General features: G+C 32.6%; 2 protein-coding genes across 4 annotated transcripts in view; one reads left to right on the forward strand and one right to left on the reverse strand.

The window, feature by feature from the left end:
* LOC105218909 (sodium channel protein 60E) overlaps window positions 1-14,605 on the forward strand; it is a 265,193-nt gene that overhangs the window by 144,889 nt on the left and 105,699 nt on the right. The window lies entirely within an intron of this gene.
* The window catches only part of LOC105217177 (mitochondrial thiamine pyrophosphate carrier), a 115,745-nt gene that overhangs the window by 29,456 nt on the left and 71,684 nt on the right, over window positions 1-14,605 (reverse strand). The window contains exon 3 of one of the 3 annotated variants that reach the window (XR_008471877.1): window positions 9,963-10,556. The exons of the other annotated variants lie outside the window; for them this stretch is intronic. The gene's annotated coding sequence lies outside the window, so the exon portion shown is untranslated. Of the gene's footprint in view, window positions 1-9,962; window positions 10,557-14,605 lie in introns of those variants that run through there. 3 annotated transcript variants of the gene reach the window in all.

Raw genomic sequence — 14,605 nt, forward strand, 5'->3', positions numbered from 1 at the left:
TTCAATTCATTTTTATTTTTTCAACTTTGACAAGCAGTGGAATAAATTAATGAATTAAATAAATTATTTGAAAATAAAAAACAGTTTGAACAGCAAAAGAGAAAGTGGGTTGGATAAACCCCTTGGTGACCCCTAGGAAAAAAGGTGCGTTCGCTTTATCAGCATAACTCCTGACAGGATCATCCAAAATGAAAAAAAAAAAAAACAAAAATAGGTGTTTTAGGTAAGACCATAAACTCGAGCTTGAACGAAGGAAAGACAAAAAAATTAAAAATTGGAATTTTGGCAGACATTTTTCCAAAAAAATAAAAATTTTGGTCAAATTTGCTTGACATTTTGTTTTTCTAAAATAGTTGTGATTGAAAAATATAAAATCCTTCGTTCAAGCACGAGTAAATTGTAATTCGAACACCTGTTCAAAATTTCATCAAGATCGGTTTAGTAGTTTTCGAGAACATTTGGCAACCGACTTTGAAAACATTGTTCCGAGAAAAACGCGTTTAAAGATCTGAGTAACAATAATACCTGACTTGGAGGATGTATCTCCGAAACTATTATTCGGAGCGACTTGAAAATTTAGGACAATATTCTTGTGATGTTGTAGAAATTAATAAGCCTAAAAACAAAAAAATCGATTTTTTGAAATCCCTTAAGCCATTCATCAACTAGACCAAAACCAATATAAATTGAATGAACCATGAATAGAGTAATATGCCTGGCTAACCAACATCAACTTTAGATACAGGATGGTTTTTGCCAACTCGTTTTCTGTTTACCGAATACACGCTCTTACATGAGGTGAGATTAGGTTTTAAGGCTGGTCCTCACAACAAGCTAACACTCTGAGACACTAAGATTCAATCCATTGTTAAACCAGAACAACCCCTTTAGTTGGATATTAAGTCTCAAGGAAGCACTGAACCTACCAGATATATATGCATAAGTATTTCATGAGGGTGTTCAAACTTCAACTTCAAAAAACTTAGCTTCGATCTCGGCCTTAGAAAGTAAACAACTTCGAGTTTACGGTTATTCGCAACGCTATACGAGGTGTGTTCAAAAAATAACGGGAACTTTTATTTAGAAATATATTTATTCATTCGTCTACATTAGTGCTGTCCCCTTCAAAATAGTCCCATTAGATATTATACACTTATGTCAGAGCTTCTTCCAATCGTCGAAGCATTTCTCAAACTCGACCTATGGGATAGCATTTGGCTCTTTCAACGATTTCTCGTAACCTTGTAAAACGAAAGACCTTTAGGTTCTCTTTATTTTTGGAAAATAAATATAAAATGGCAGACGTAGCCATATCTGGCAAATATGGAGGCTGGCACATCGTTACAGTTATAACAAGCAACGAAGGGTGATCTTTAAACAAATGAAAATCGCCAAGCTTATAAAAATATGTCTTTATAAGTAGCGGTTGCTACTGACAACAACTGAAAATTGTATTTTACTTCAGGGGCATATAATAATTGAACACTTGGACATGTCAAAGGGGACTAGCGTACCCAGTTGTCCAAGTGAGATCCTCTGGAACCTAAACTAATTTACCTATAATGTCAACATATTGAACCAAATTAAAGTAATATTATCGAATAATGATGTATATTAGTAAATCTACAAAGAGATAGTGATAGTGTCAATTCGAGAGAATAGCTGTGTCTCATAAATCTGGCATACAAGTAGGTAAAGTAATATGAAAGCTTTCAAAAACTTAAAAATAAACGCGAATGGAGACATAAACAATGAATGAAACATATGAATGAAGTAATAAAAATCATTTATTTCCTAAAGGGTATTGCAATATGCGCCATACATACATGAAAGTGAACTAAAACATTGTAAAAAACTAGCGATTTTGTGATTCAAATCACAGCAGCGTGATGCGATATTTGCATTGCCTGCTTTTAGAATACTGTTTTACATACATTCACATGAATTAGAACAACAACAACAACAACAACAAATGTGTATAAATGGTTGCAAGCAAGAGCGTACCTCATGTGTGCATGCAGCGTTTGACTACCTTCGAAGTGAAATTAGAAGAAAAACAATAACAACATATAAAGGAAAATGTGTAAAAAAGCCGATGAGAATGCAAGAAAATAAGAGAATGCAAAAAATGCGAAAAGCATGCGGTTTAATTGAGGTCATGCGGTGGTTTTATGGTTTATTGTTTTATTTTTACGGCATTTTCATTGTGGCATTATTTCAACTTACGACTGTTGTTGTTGTTAGTATTATTGTTATGAATTGCTTTTATTATTGTTATTGTTGTAGCAATTTGTGTGTTTTTCGCGCATTGCTGCACTCGTTGAGACTAATGTTGCCACATACACATTTAAATTCATAAAAATATAGAAGAAAAAAAAGTTAAAAAAAAAGAAATAAAAAACAACAACAAGAGTGTTGAATACTCCAACTACACACACACCCGCGCACAAACTTTCATAACGGTTATACAAATTAGCTCAAGCGCTTCACACACATACCCAACTGCATTTCTGCGATTTATGTAACACAAACAACAACAATTTCGAGCATGTGTGTGGTTGTTGTTGCTGATAAAATTAATGGCAGCGCAACGTTTGTGTCATAATTTATTTGAAGTTTTCTGCATTAATATGCTCCAAATAATGTCATTGTATTTTAATATGCGTTTGTATATGTATGCCTGTGTACATGAATGTGTGTTTGTTTTTATTGCTTTTGTGTGAAGTACGTTGAAAACTTTCATCAGTAGTTAGTCCATTATAATAATAAATTATGCGTACAATAGCAGATAATTTGTATTGTTTGATATTCGCGCTGACAAATTGCAAACCGAATAACGGTTTTTATCACTTTTATTGAGATTAATATGGCACACAGCGCGCTTGAGTGTAGGTGGGAAATTAAGAGAGTGAACCGAAATTATTATTGTGTTGGTGGTATTGTTAAGGAACAAGTGAGTAATTTCAAAATTTACTATTTTTGGCAAAAAAAAATGTTTTTTTTTTTTAATTTTTTTTTATTAATGTAATATTATTTTTTGACACCTAAAAGTAATCGAAACAATTATAGAATTGTGTTCATACATAAATGGAGATAATCAGGTTGACCGGTAAAAGCCAAAGTTATACGATGCGAGCTTAGGAGAGTCAACTAAAGCCGAAGTTAAGCGATTTTGAGTGAGTATTCAGAATAAAAACAAGAGCAAATATATTTAGTGATCTGAAGTACATATTGACGGAATATTTGTCATTTTTAAAACTCATATGCTAATTATTCCTAATTATTTCAATATTGTTAAGTAATGCTTTTTCCCCCTTTACGTAACCAAAATTATTATATGAAATGCAATGAAACTATTGGTCTAACCGACAGAGCTCAAAGTTCTCAAAATTGTAGCTTGTTGCTCCTAAATGTATACTTTATATTTGAGCCACATTGATTTCAGATTATTCATATAGAAAAAATATCATACTTTAGGCAAAAATACTACTTGGACAGGACGGCTAAAAACAATGATATCTTACTTTTAGTCAAACAGTACACAATTTCAACAGATTACTCTATAATACTTAAAAAAATTAAGAAATTTTAGATTAAAAATTTGCCTATATTGATAAACGTCAGTATTCTTTCGCTTGAGTAAATCTTCTTCCCAAAAATGTGATAAAAATTATGAAATTCCGTGCAATATGAGAAGATAATTGTAGGCACCAGTACACAGTGGTTCAGCTTGTATGAAGGCGCGGTCATAAATACTTCCCGTTGAGATATCGCTATGAAATTTTCACCAAAAATCTAGAAAAATATTTTAAATATATAGTAAAAAAAATTGGCCCCATCGGACTACCAGGTCTTATAGCTCCCATAAGAACTTAAAAATAGTTAATTCAAAGGCCATTATTATTTTGACGATTACTTCTATATCTGCAAACTTTAACACTTTTATTACCTTAAGACTCTTGTAAAGACAATGTAAAATAAATCTAACGGGGGATCGCGGGGGAACACAACAAAAACTTTATGTAAACACATTGAAGACGCAGAAAAAAGGTTCGAAAAATAGGTGATATAAAACACTAATTTCACAAAAAATACAAAAATCGTTAGCCTTAATTAATTTCACAAGTTAAAGTAAATACCTTTAGCTTCAAAATCCATTAAAAATAATCTTGATTCGTTAACCTGAACAATTACCAGAACAAATGGAAGTCCTTTGTTTCTGCGAAATTAAAAAAAAAAAATTCTGATGTGCTTTAAAAAAAATCCGGTTGTCCATGCATTTAACTCTATTTTTAGAAAGTACCGTTAGATTTTTAGGAAAACCCGGTTTGCAAATAGGAAGTGTGGACAATTTAGAGGACATCGGTATACATTTTGTCGAAAAATCGTGAGATGGATTTTTTGATTTTTGGCCTAAGGCGGAACCACTGTGCAGTAGTACATTTTTCAGAAATAATGAATTATTCTGAAATACAAACCTTTGGACCAAAACGGAGACAAGAAGATTTGCAATAAATAATTGTAAAGATAAAATCAAGCCTTATAGCCGAGACAGATATGTAGTAACAATACTATTGTTCGTACGAATACCAGATGTGTGTCACCAAATACCAGCACTTTACCATGTGAGCAATGTAGTATTTTGCTGGTAACAATATCAGCATTTTTTTTGTGGTATTTCACTAAACACAGCTGAAAAAAGGTTTGAAACCTAGGAAACTCAGAGCTCATGTACAAAAGCTTTTCAAAATATTTTGTCAAAATGACTTTTAAAAAATAAATAGAAATAAATGAAAATAAAAAATTTTTCAGAATTTTATTTTTCAAAAACGCCAAGGCAATGCACTGCTTTGGTTTTTTTACACGATTCGGAGATATAATTTATCGACTTGTGTGTTTTGTGGAGAAAATACGTGTTTTTGTATTATTTTGCAATAATAGATCTTAATTTCTCCATTTCATAAATGTGATTGTTTATTGTTTACAATTTTTTGAAATATCTAATGTCTATGAAACAAATCTGGTATTTCAGTTTACTACAATTCGATGTGTGTCAATGTACATAGTAAACACAATACCATAATACTTTTATCATGGTATTGTTACTACATATGTGTCTCAGGTATTAAATGTTTCGAAAAAGTGCTTGAAATACCAAAAATTGCTAGTAAAAGTAATATTCACTGTTTAAAAAATGAAAGTACGAGGTGTAGTCAAAAAATAAATCAAATTTCCAGTTGTCCAAACGGCCAATTGTTAATTTTTTACAAGCATATGAGTAATCGCTGAAAGGGTCAAAGTCGAGTTCGGGAAGTACATATTACGATGATTGAAAGAAGCGATGGACGAGAAGGACGACTTATTAATGTAGATGAATGTATAAATATTACAAAAAAAAACCGAAAATTCCCGTTATGTTTTGTAAATAATTGAGATCAAAATCAATTAGAGACTGTTTGGATTAGACTAGACTGAACTAGACTTCAAAAAATATGTTTAATGCGCCAAAATATATTTTTTCAAATTTAATTAAAAAATATATTTGATATAACTCACTGAACATACAGCCCCCAGCAGGTGAATGAACAAATACATTGGAACTTCCATAACTCGAAGTTCTCCATAACTCGAACTCTTGAATTGGCAGTATAACCTAAATTACATAAAAATTTTCTTCCATAAATCGAATCGCATAAAATATCTATAACTCGTAGTCTCTCTAACTCGAAGATTTTTTGTGGATGATGGAGATTCGAGTTAGAGAAGTTTCGCTGTATTTCAAACATGAGTAGCTTAGATATTTCCTGCCACAAAAAAAAAAACACTTTTGCAACAATTTGCTATAATACTTTGTATCCGCTTTAACTAAATCGCAGTACGAAGTATGCGAAAAAACAAATTATAATTTTAAGCTGCCAGACAACTTAACGATTTTCTAAGTAAGTAAGACTTTACTTTTCACATCCAAATAAACCGACTCAAAAGCACAGGAGCCTGCTAAGCGCTTGGCGATAAGCGAAAATCTGTCAAACGACACATACGAGGAAAGAAGGATTTTAAAAGAGAACGCAAGACACTGTGTGAACGGCGTGAGTCGCACACTTTGCATATGTTTAACGCGTATTATACGCGTATTTATTTACATAATTCACTTGATATGACAATATTTGCAGCGTCGAAGATTTACTGGCAAATAGCCGCCCGGCGGCATACACTAACTGTAAACACAAATCAACATTTATGTACATATGTATGCATGTATTGGTGTTACAAATATGGATATACACAGCGCAGAGAGCCGCGTTCACGCGGAAGTTACGCATACGCCACGGTGCACCATTCACACGCCGGATTGCCGAATGTGTGTGCACGGACAGCATTTGATTTAGACCACCTCCACGTTATTTATAGCAGTGTGTATGCGCTTAAGGGCATGCCGGCGGGCTTGTATGCTTGCTATACAAAAATAACAAAAATAACAAAAATAACAAAAACAACAAAAGTGTCAACTTTACAAGTTTTTCGCTGAAACAAAAGAAGGCGAGCACAAAAGAAATGAAGAACATGAAGTGATAACAATAGCTGAGACAGCAGGAGCGGAGGAGAAGACTCATGTGAAAGGCCATGGGAACACACACAGCAGGCAGTTATTTCAATGTATGCGTGTGTGTGTGTGTGTGAAGACACGCTTGACACATTTACAACTCGTTGGACGATGGCAGGCGAACGCAGATTGGTTAGTTGAGCGCTAACTAGCTTGCTTGATATAACTTGCTCGGTATAGTTGCCAAGATTAAAAGGCGTGAACAAAATAGAAAGCGTGTAAAATATTGAAAAGCATATAAGTAACAAAAAAACCTAAAAAAATAACTGTAAATTCAAAAAAAATTTATAGCTTAAAGCTGACTAAGCAGAAATCTCATTTTATCTTATTTCTTGCAGCAAATTCTTTTTTATAATTTTAAAAGCGTTGCAAGCAACCTTCAAAGTTGCACACAAAAAAAAAAAAAATAAAAAATAAAAAAGAGAAAAAAAAATTCAATATCCTACAAATAGTATTATCAACTCATGATCAGCAATATTTATGTGCCAATGGAGGCGAAAGCAACTAACACACAAAGAGAGCTGTGTGTATCACACGATAAGTCATCGATTTAAGTATTTGTAGACATGTCCACGTAAATCAGCCGTGTCAGTGTAGATTGGTAAACGTCATTAAGCTGATGACTGGCACGATTATCCAATTCACATTGCACGCTTGCCGTCGCCCGCCGCATTATCTCCCGAGGTCCTAGTTAGGTTGTGTGTGTGGCAGTCCCTGGCAATCATTTATATTGCGAGCATTTCATCATTTTTCAACGCTGAACTGCATTTCCTCCACCTGCAATTCGACATGACACTTCATGTCACATGTACGACATTTGAGTTAGCTGTGCACACGAAGCCTCAGGCGCTGTGCCATGCATATGCAACACACGATGATGCAACACGGTGCAAAACAGGAAAAGTGGAAATTCAGCTCGTACATAGCACGGCATAGCATTAATAATAACTTGACATGATAATAAAAAAATAGTATGAGCTCGCAATGCTGAAGGAATACATGGAAAAGTTGATTTTGAGCATGGACTTTTTTAAGCTGTGTACAGAGAGTACAGTAGTAGCGCAATTTATTAGAATTTGAATCATTTTAGAACTAAATAATATGTTTTTGGCTACAGAAAGATAGAAATAACTAACTCCGAAATAAATACCAATAAAACTAAATATATTAAAGATATAAAATAAAAATGAAAATAAAATATAAAATAAAACAAGTAAGGAAGGGATAAGTTCGGGGGTAACCGAACATTTTATACTCTCGCAATTTATATATTTAACTTTATTTATATTATATAATATACAATTTGACCCACATATTCGTCATATATATTGTAAGAAGTCCATTGAAAGTTGGAAACCATAATATTAGGTTAGAAGCACCGACGTCCTCGTGTTCGATTAATGGGGCCTTGAAAACATATGGGTCGATTTTGGCGATTTTTAGAATGGGGCTGCCACACTATAAACATAGTATTTGTGCAAAGTTCTGCACCGATATCTTTACTAGTGCTTACTTTATATATTGTAAAGTAAACGATTCAGATCGTCTTCAAAGTTCTGGTATATAGGAAGTAGGCGTGGTTGTGAAGCGATTTGGCCTATTTTCACAACATATCATTGGGATGTAAGGAAACTATTACAAACCAAGTTTCATTGAAATCGGTCGAGTAGTTCTTGAGCTATGGTTTTTGACCCATAAGTGAGCGACGCCATGCCCATTTTCCATTTTGTAAAAAAATCTGAGTGCAGCTTCCATCTGTCATTTCTTATGTGAAATTGTTACTGACGTTTTTGTTAGTGAGTTAACCCACTTTTAGTAATTTTCAACTTAATGGCTAAAAAAACGACTGCAGAATGCTTGGTTTATATAGCTCTATTGGTTTCCGAGATATGTACAAAAAACCTATTTGGGGGCGGGGCCACGCCCACCTCTTCAAACAAATTACATCCAAATATGCCCCTTCATAGTGCGATCCTTCATACCAAATTTTTCCATAGCTTCATTTATGGCTTAGTTATGGCACTTTATGTGTTTTCGGTTTTCGCCATTTTGTGGTCCGATTTTGCTCATTTTAGAAAGCAACCTTCTTATGGTGCCCAGAAATAAGTGTGCCAAGTTTCATCAAGATATCTTAATTTTTACTCAAGTTACAGCTTGCACAGACGGACGGACGGACGGAGAAACAGACATTCGTATTTGAACTCCACTCTTCACCCTGATCACTTTGGTATATATAACCCTATATCTAACTCGTTTAGTTTTGGGTGTTACAAACTCTCTAGCAACTTTGTTGCGAGAGTATAAAAAAAGACTTTAAAGAGTCAAAAGGCGGTTAAGCATTCCAATTTCAAGGTAATATAGACCGAAATATGTTCTTCTTCATGACAAAATATGGCTGAAAAGTCGTTGATGTCAAAAAAAATAAAATTTTATATAAAGGGAGGTACATTAAATTGATTTCGTAAACCACTATTTTTAGAATGAGGGATAGTTGTGTTTAAGTAACCCCCCTTGGGTTTCGTCGATTCAAAAAATCGATTTTTGGCTTATCAATTTCTACAACATCTCAAGAATATTATCCTAAATTTTCACTATCGCATATTAGTTTCGGAGTTACAGTCTTTGGAAGGTGTGCGATCCAAGTCAGGTATTTTTGTTACTCAAAACATTAAACGCGTTTTTCTCGAAACTGTGTTTTCAAAATCGATTGTCAAATGTTCTCGAAAACTACTCAACCGATCTTGATGAAATTTTGAACAGGTGTTCGAGATACATTTTACTCGTCTTTGGAAGAACGAAAAAGAAATTTCCAAGCTAATTTGACCGGAATTTTTATTTTTTTGGAAAAATGTCTGCCATGATTCAATTTTTTAGTTTTTTTGTCTTTCTTTCGTTCAAACACGAACAAAACCACAGGAAATGACGTCACAATGGATGTGTTTCAATTTTATTACAAATTTCAGAAATTATTCTTTGAGTATGTACTTATAAGACAAAAAAAAGTTTGAATTAAATAAGTATTATTAAAAATATTGAAAATAGACCTTTTTTACCCGAAAAACCCCATGTAACTTATTAAAGTCAAGGAAAGTCAACAGGAAATTGAAGATTTACTCAATGTACATATTTATTATGAAATTTTACGGTGAATTATGATCATTACATTTACTTTTTTTTTGCATTTCATTTTTACTTTTTCCATTATTTTTTATTGTTTTTAAAATTTTCCTTATTCATTATTATTTTTTTATAATATTATTACTTATTTATTTTTATCATTTTTATTCTTTCTTTAATAAATTTACTTATTTTTTATTTTAATTACAATTTTTTTTACTTTCATTATTCTATTATTATATTTTTATTATTTTTTTCCTATTTTATTTTATTTTATTTTATAATTATTATTTGTTTAATTTTCATTAATTTTATTACATTATTATTTTTTTCCTACAGGGTCACTCAACGTCAGCTGCAATCTTTTAATCGTTCGCCATTTGTCATTCACACATTTACCGCTTCTATTATCTAAGCACAGCATTCGAAGAAGAATCTAAATTTTTGCAACAATCTTTATTACCGTTATGGCAGCCAACTTTTTGCCATCGGCTACACATCATTCTTTAGATGAAGGATTTTCTAATTTGCATAGCCAGATTAGTGGCGAACAGGCAGCAGACATTGTTGGAACGATGACATTTAGAAGACACGATTTCGAATATAAACGGCATGAAATGTCGAACATAAATAACTGTGAATAACTATGCAGAATCCAATTTTTCTTACTAGGCCATAAGCATTCTTCATACTTACGACGATCCAGCAGGCAGCAGCAGTCTTAATCTGACATGTCTTTTGTTGCGTGTTTGAATGAAAAGCGAGATATTGAGTTGAATGCAGCGAGTCAGCAAATTGCCAACGGCACAAATTTTAATTTCAAGCAAGAAAGCAGCTGCAAAATGCAAATATTGTAAATATATATTTTCGTTGCATATTGAATCGGTTTCTAAGAGCTCAGAAGCAAAATTTATAGTTACGGTTTTCATAGAAACTATCAAGTAGAAAAGTAGAAGAGGAAAAAGTCAAGGACATTCTCAATAACGGTGCTTCTAGATATATATTCAACCAATATCAATTACCATAACTCTTCAAAAATTTTGCTGACTAGTTCAATTACTCTTTCTCTGTGCCTCTCGCCTCGGCTTGAAGCAACGAGTGTCACATACAAGAGACACTTGTGTATATAATCTCATATATATTTGCAATATGATTTTCATGACCTATTTGCATTGCTATTAGCACGCTGAGTACTTTGTCTTCATTTTTAATATATGCTCTTAGATATATTTTCACGCACATTCTCCCGAGTCGCTTACACGTTGGTAATATTTAAATTTGGTGAAGAAATCATTTGTTATCCGCTTAAATGGTGTAAGCATTTTTCCCGTTAAGCGCGTCTCACCTGACTGCGTGGCTGTCAGTCATAGGTGTAGGTGTGCTTGTAGTTGTTGTTGCTTTGTTGTCATTCTCATGTATTTTCCGCATGAGTTGCGCTTAACCTAATAAAAATGCTCATAAATATTAGCTGATTTGTACGCCTTCAAGTCTTAAGCCACTGAAATTGCGAACAAAAGTGGAGCTCAGCGAGCTGTCAAGTGAGTATGTGTGCGTGTGTGAAAATTCAAATTTCACAAGAGCTAATAGAAAATCGAGCTAATGTGCTCGTGTTCGTTAGGATTTGCTACGCTTGGTTGGAAATCAAGAAGCGGCGTTAGAAATAGAAAGGACGAAAGACAGAAGGTGATGTGTTTATGCATTAAGATGGTGCGATTTTTTTAAGGATGGATGTGAAAAGAAAAACAAAAAATATTTCCTCTGATCTTTAAAGCTTTGTTAAATTCCATAGAACCCATAAGAGATTCTCAAGATCTCCAATTACTAATCAGAAACTATCCTCAATAATTAAGATATTTAGAACAAATTTAAGGTGATCTCTATATTAGACCAATACACACAACATATTAACCCTTTCATGCCCAATGTTGTTTATTTTAAAACAAAGTAAACTATATAAGAAATAAAGATAAGTGAGTTATTTAAAATAAATCAGTCATGAGAAAAGTGTTTAGATTCATTATAATAATTTAATTGTTGTCTATAGGCAACATCCCGTAACTAATGAACCAGGATACAAAGGATTTTGAAAATTTTCGAACTTCAAATTTGAGTTAAGACTAATCTGTCCCAAAAAAAAAGTTTAGCTCCGCTCATTTAACTTCGAGCAAGAGAGGGTTAATAAAGATATTATTGATATTCAGACCGTCTCTGTTAAGGAGTTAGGGGTAGTCAGGATTTTCAAAAAATTATTTTTTTTTTTTGCATTTTCGTTAAGAGTAATATCTTAAAAATTGAGCCGATAATTACTTTTCGAGTTATTCGACAAATGACAAAGAGCGCTCGGGCACTCCAACACACTAGTGTCAAACTTTAAATGCGTTTATCTCAAAACTATGTTTTTTGAACTGGTGACAACTGTAACTCGATAACCACTCAGTAGATTTTAATGAAATTCATACAGATTTTAGAATACATAATAAACTTAGGCCTGATCCGAAGGATTTTTTTTTTTAATTTCCTTTTTTTGAAACTGGGTCAACACAGACAGCTATAACTTTGAAAATGATAAATTTTTTTTTTTCAAATTTTTGTGACTTCAAGTGAAGACGTTGTGTAATAATGTCATATTATTAGTTTTGTAAAATAAAATGATTTAATAGCAAACAAAAAAAAAATACTGAAAACTCTCATTTTTTCGTGTCTCTGACTACCCCTAATTCCTTAATTCGTTAGTCGTTATTCGCTAGTTTTTTACGTCGATTTGGTTTTTGAAAGATTAACAAATTATCGTTCTACCGAGTAAGGAAGTACCAGTCTGACAAGCTTAATATAATAATATTTTCATTATTTCGGAACATCAAATTTTCTATGTGTTTAATTCAGAAATTTTAAAAGATTAAGTTAATTCAAGCGAGTAAGCGCAAATTTCTAAATGTCTCTCTGTTAACAGAACGGAACATTTTAACGAATTATGTAAATCAATCAGATTTAATTATGCAGGAGGATTAAGTATTATATTATGAAAAGGAGGATATAAACAAAACACTCCATTTTTACTTTGTGGATACTTCATCATAGTCTCAGAAGATAAAGAAAATTAAATTAAAAATTCCCAGATATTTTAGTATAAATTAGTCAAAGACTTGGTAAGACAGAATACAAAAAAAATGTTCAACACAAAATTAGAAACTATTCATGATGATAATATTTGAGATTTTACTTAAAAAAAATCTCTGAAACCCTTCCACACCAATATAAAACAGCTATTATACACGCATCATTGCTTACGAAATTATAATTCATTTTACTCTTGAGTAGCTTCTCAGTTGTGTATATCAAAAATCGTGTAGCAAGTGTTGCCTACATTTCGGCGCGTTGATAAAGAAGTATATGAAGGTAGAAAAAAGGGAAGGTAAAGCTTATTGCCGAAGCTTGGTACTCTACCTTAAAGCTTTATATGCTTTTATTTTTAACCTTCTTATAGTAATCATCTCTGCAGAATTCAAAAAAACAATAAAATTTTTAAATATTTCGCACTCAAACTCATTTCTACGCCATTCTATATTTGTACCCCGCCCAAATCGATTTTCTGCAGTGCGTGTAAACACATTAACTGTGGGTACACAAAAGGTCCTTTGTCTTAATAAAACTTGCATTAATTATCGAACAACTTGAAAATGCGTAAGAAAACGCTTACTAAGTGACAAATAGAACACACACAACTCAACACATTTACTACTATTCCCCAGGGGACATGCAAATCACAAAGTTGAGGAGATTTTAAATGCTAAAAATACCCCAAAACGCTTACGGACAAGTCATAAATATTCAAATTCAAACTTAGCCTCTATGTATTTATGGAAATTGTGCAGCATTTTAAGTGGCTGACAAATTAATGCGTAACTTAAAATGGGTAAACATTTTTACGACCGCCCACCAAAAGATTTTCAAAGCTCTGGAAAACATTTAACAAACACCAACTGTGTACACAACAAACTGCTCCAACAGAGGTTGACTGCTGATAATCGACCTCAAACTGCCAATGGCCGACGGCATTTAAGAAACCTCTGCTTAATCAATGCTATAAGGCTTCCGCTCCTTAAAGTATGCTAAAATTTGTAAGTCATTAATTCGATGCTCGAAAATAGTAATTTATAATATTATACTCATCAGACTTCACAAATTCTGTGCTATCGCATAATAATGGCATAAATTTTAAGTTTTTTTTTCAAGTGAATATCAGTAAATTTATATTATATTTCATGCACTATGTGGGCGTTTCTGGTACCACAAATGTATTTCCTACTGCACTTGCCGCAATTACACTCTCGTTGTTTTTAAATAGTAATGTTGTAAATATTCGTATTATTAAATTGTTCAGCAATTAGCACTTGGCATCCTTGCCAACTGGCAAGTAATGTTGCTGATATTGCATTTTAAACGCATAATTACGGCTGCTTGCATTACAGTAGGCGTGGGTGTGGGAAATATTAAGTGAATTGCAATTAATAAATATTATGCAGTAATGAGTACAGTGAAATGAATTATAATTGTAGACAGGCGGTTATATTAAATAACAAGAAATCTTTTTGCAACCACAGAAATATATACTAATTGCTATAAATTTAATATGGTGCGTTAAATTTAATTTTTAAACAAATACCAATTTGCGCCGCAATTTAATTTAATGATTATTTTTCAGTAATTATAATATTAATAAGTTAATATGCTTATTTACTTCATTGTGTCTGGAATCTTTCATTAAAAATTATAATTTATTTTACTTATGAGTAACTTCTCAGTGCTGTATGTATTATATCAACAATAGTGTAAAAAGTATTGCCTACATTTCAGCGCGCTACAAAATAAAAATGATGAAAGAGA

Source organism: Zeugodacus cucurbitae, chromosome 6 (genome assembly GCF_028554725.1).
Source record: "Zeugodacus cucurbitae isolate PBARC_wt_2022May chromosome 6, idZeuCucr1.2, whole genome shotgun sequence".
NCBI lineage: Eukaryota > Metazoa > Arthropoda > Insecta > Diptera > Tephritidae > Zeugodacus > Zeugodacus cucurbitae.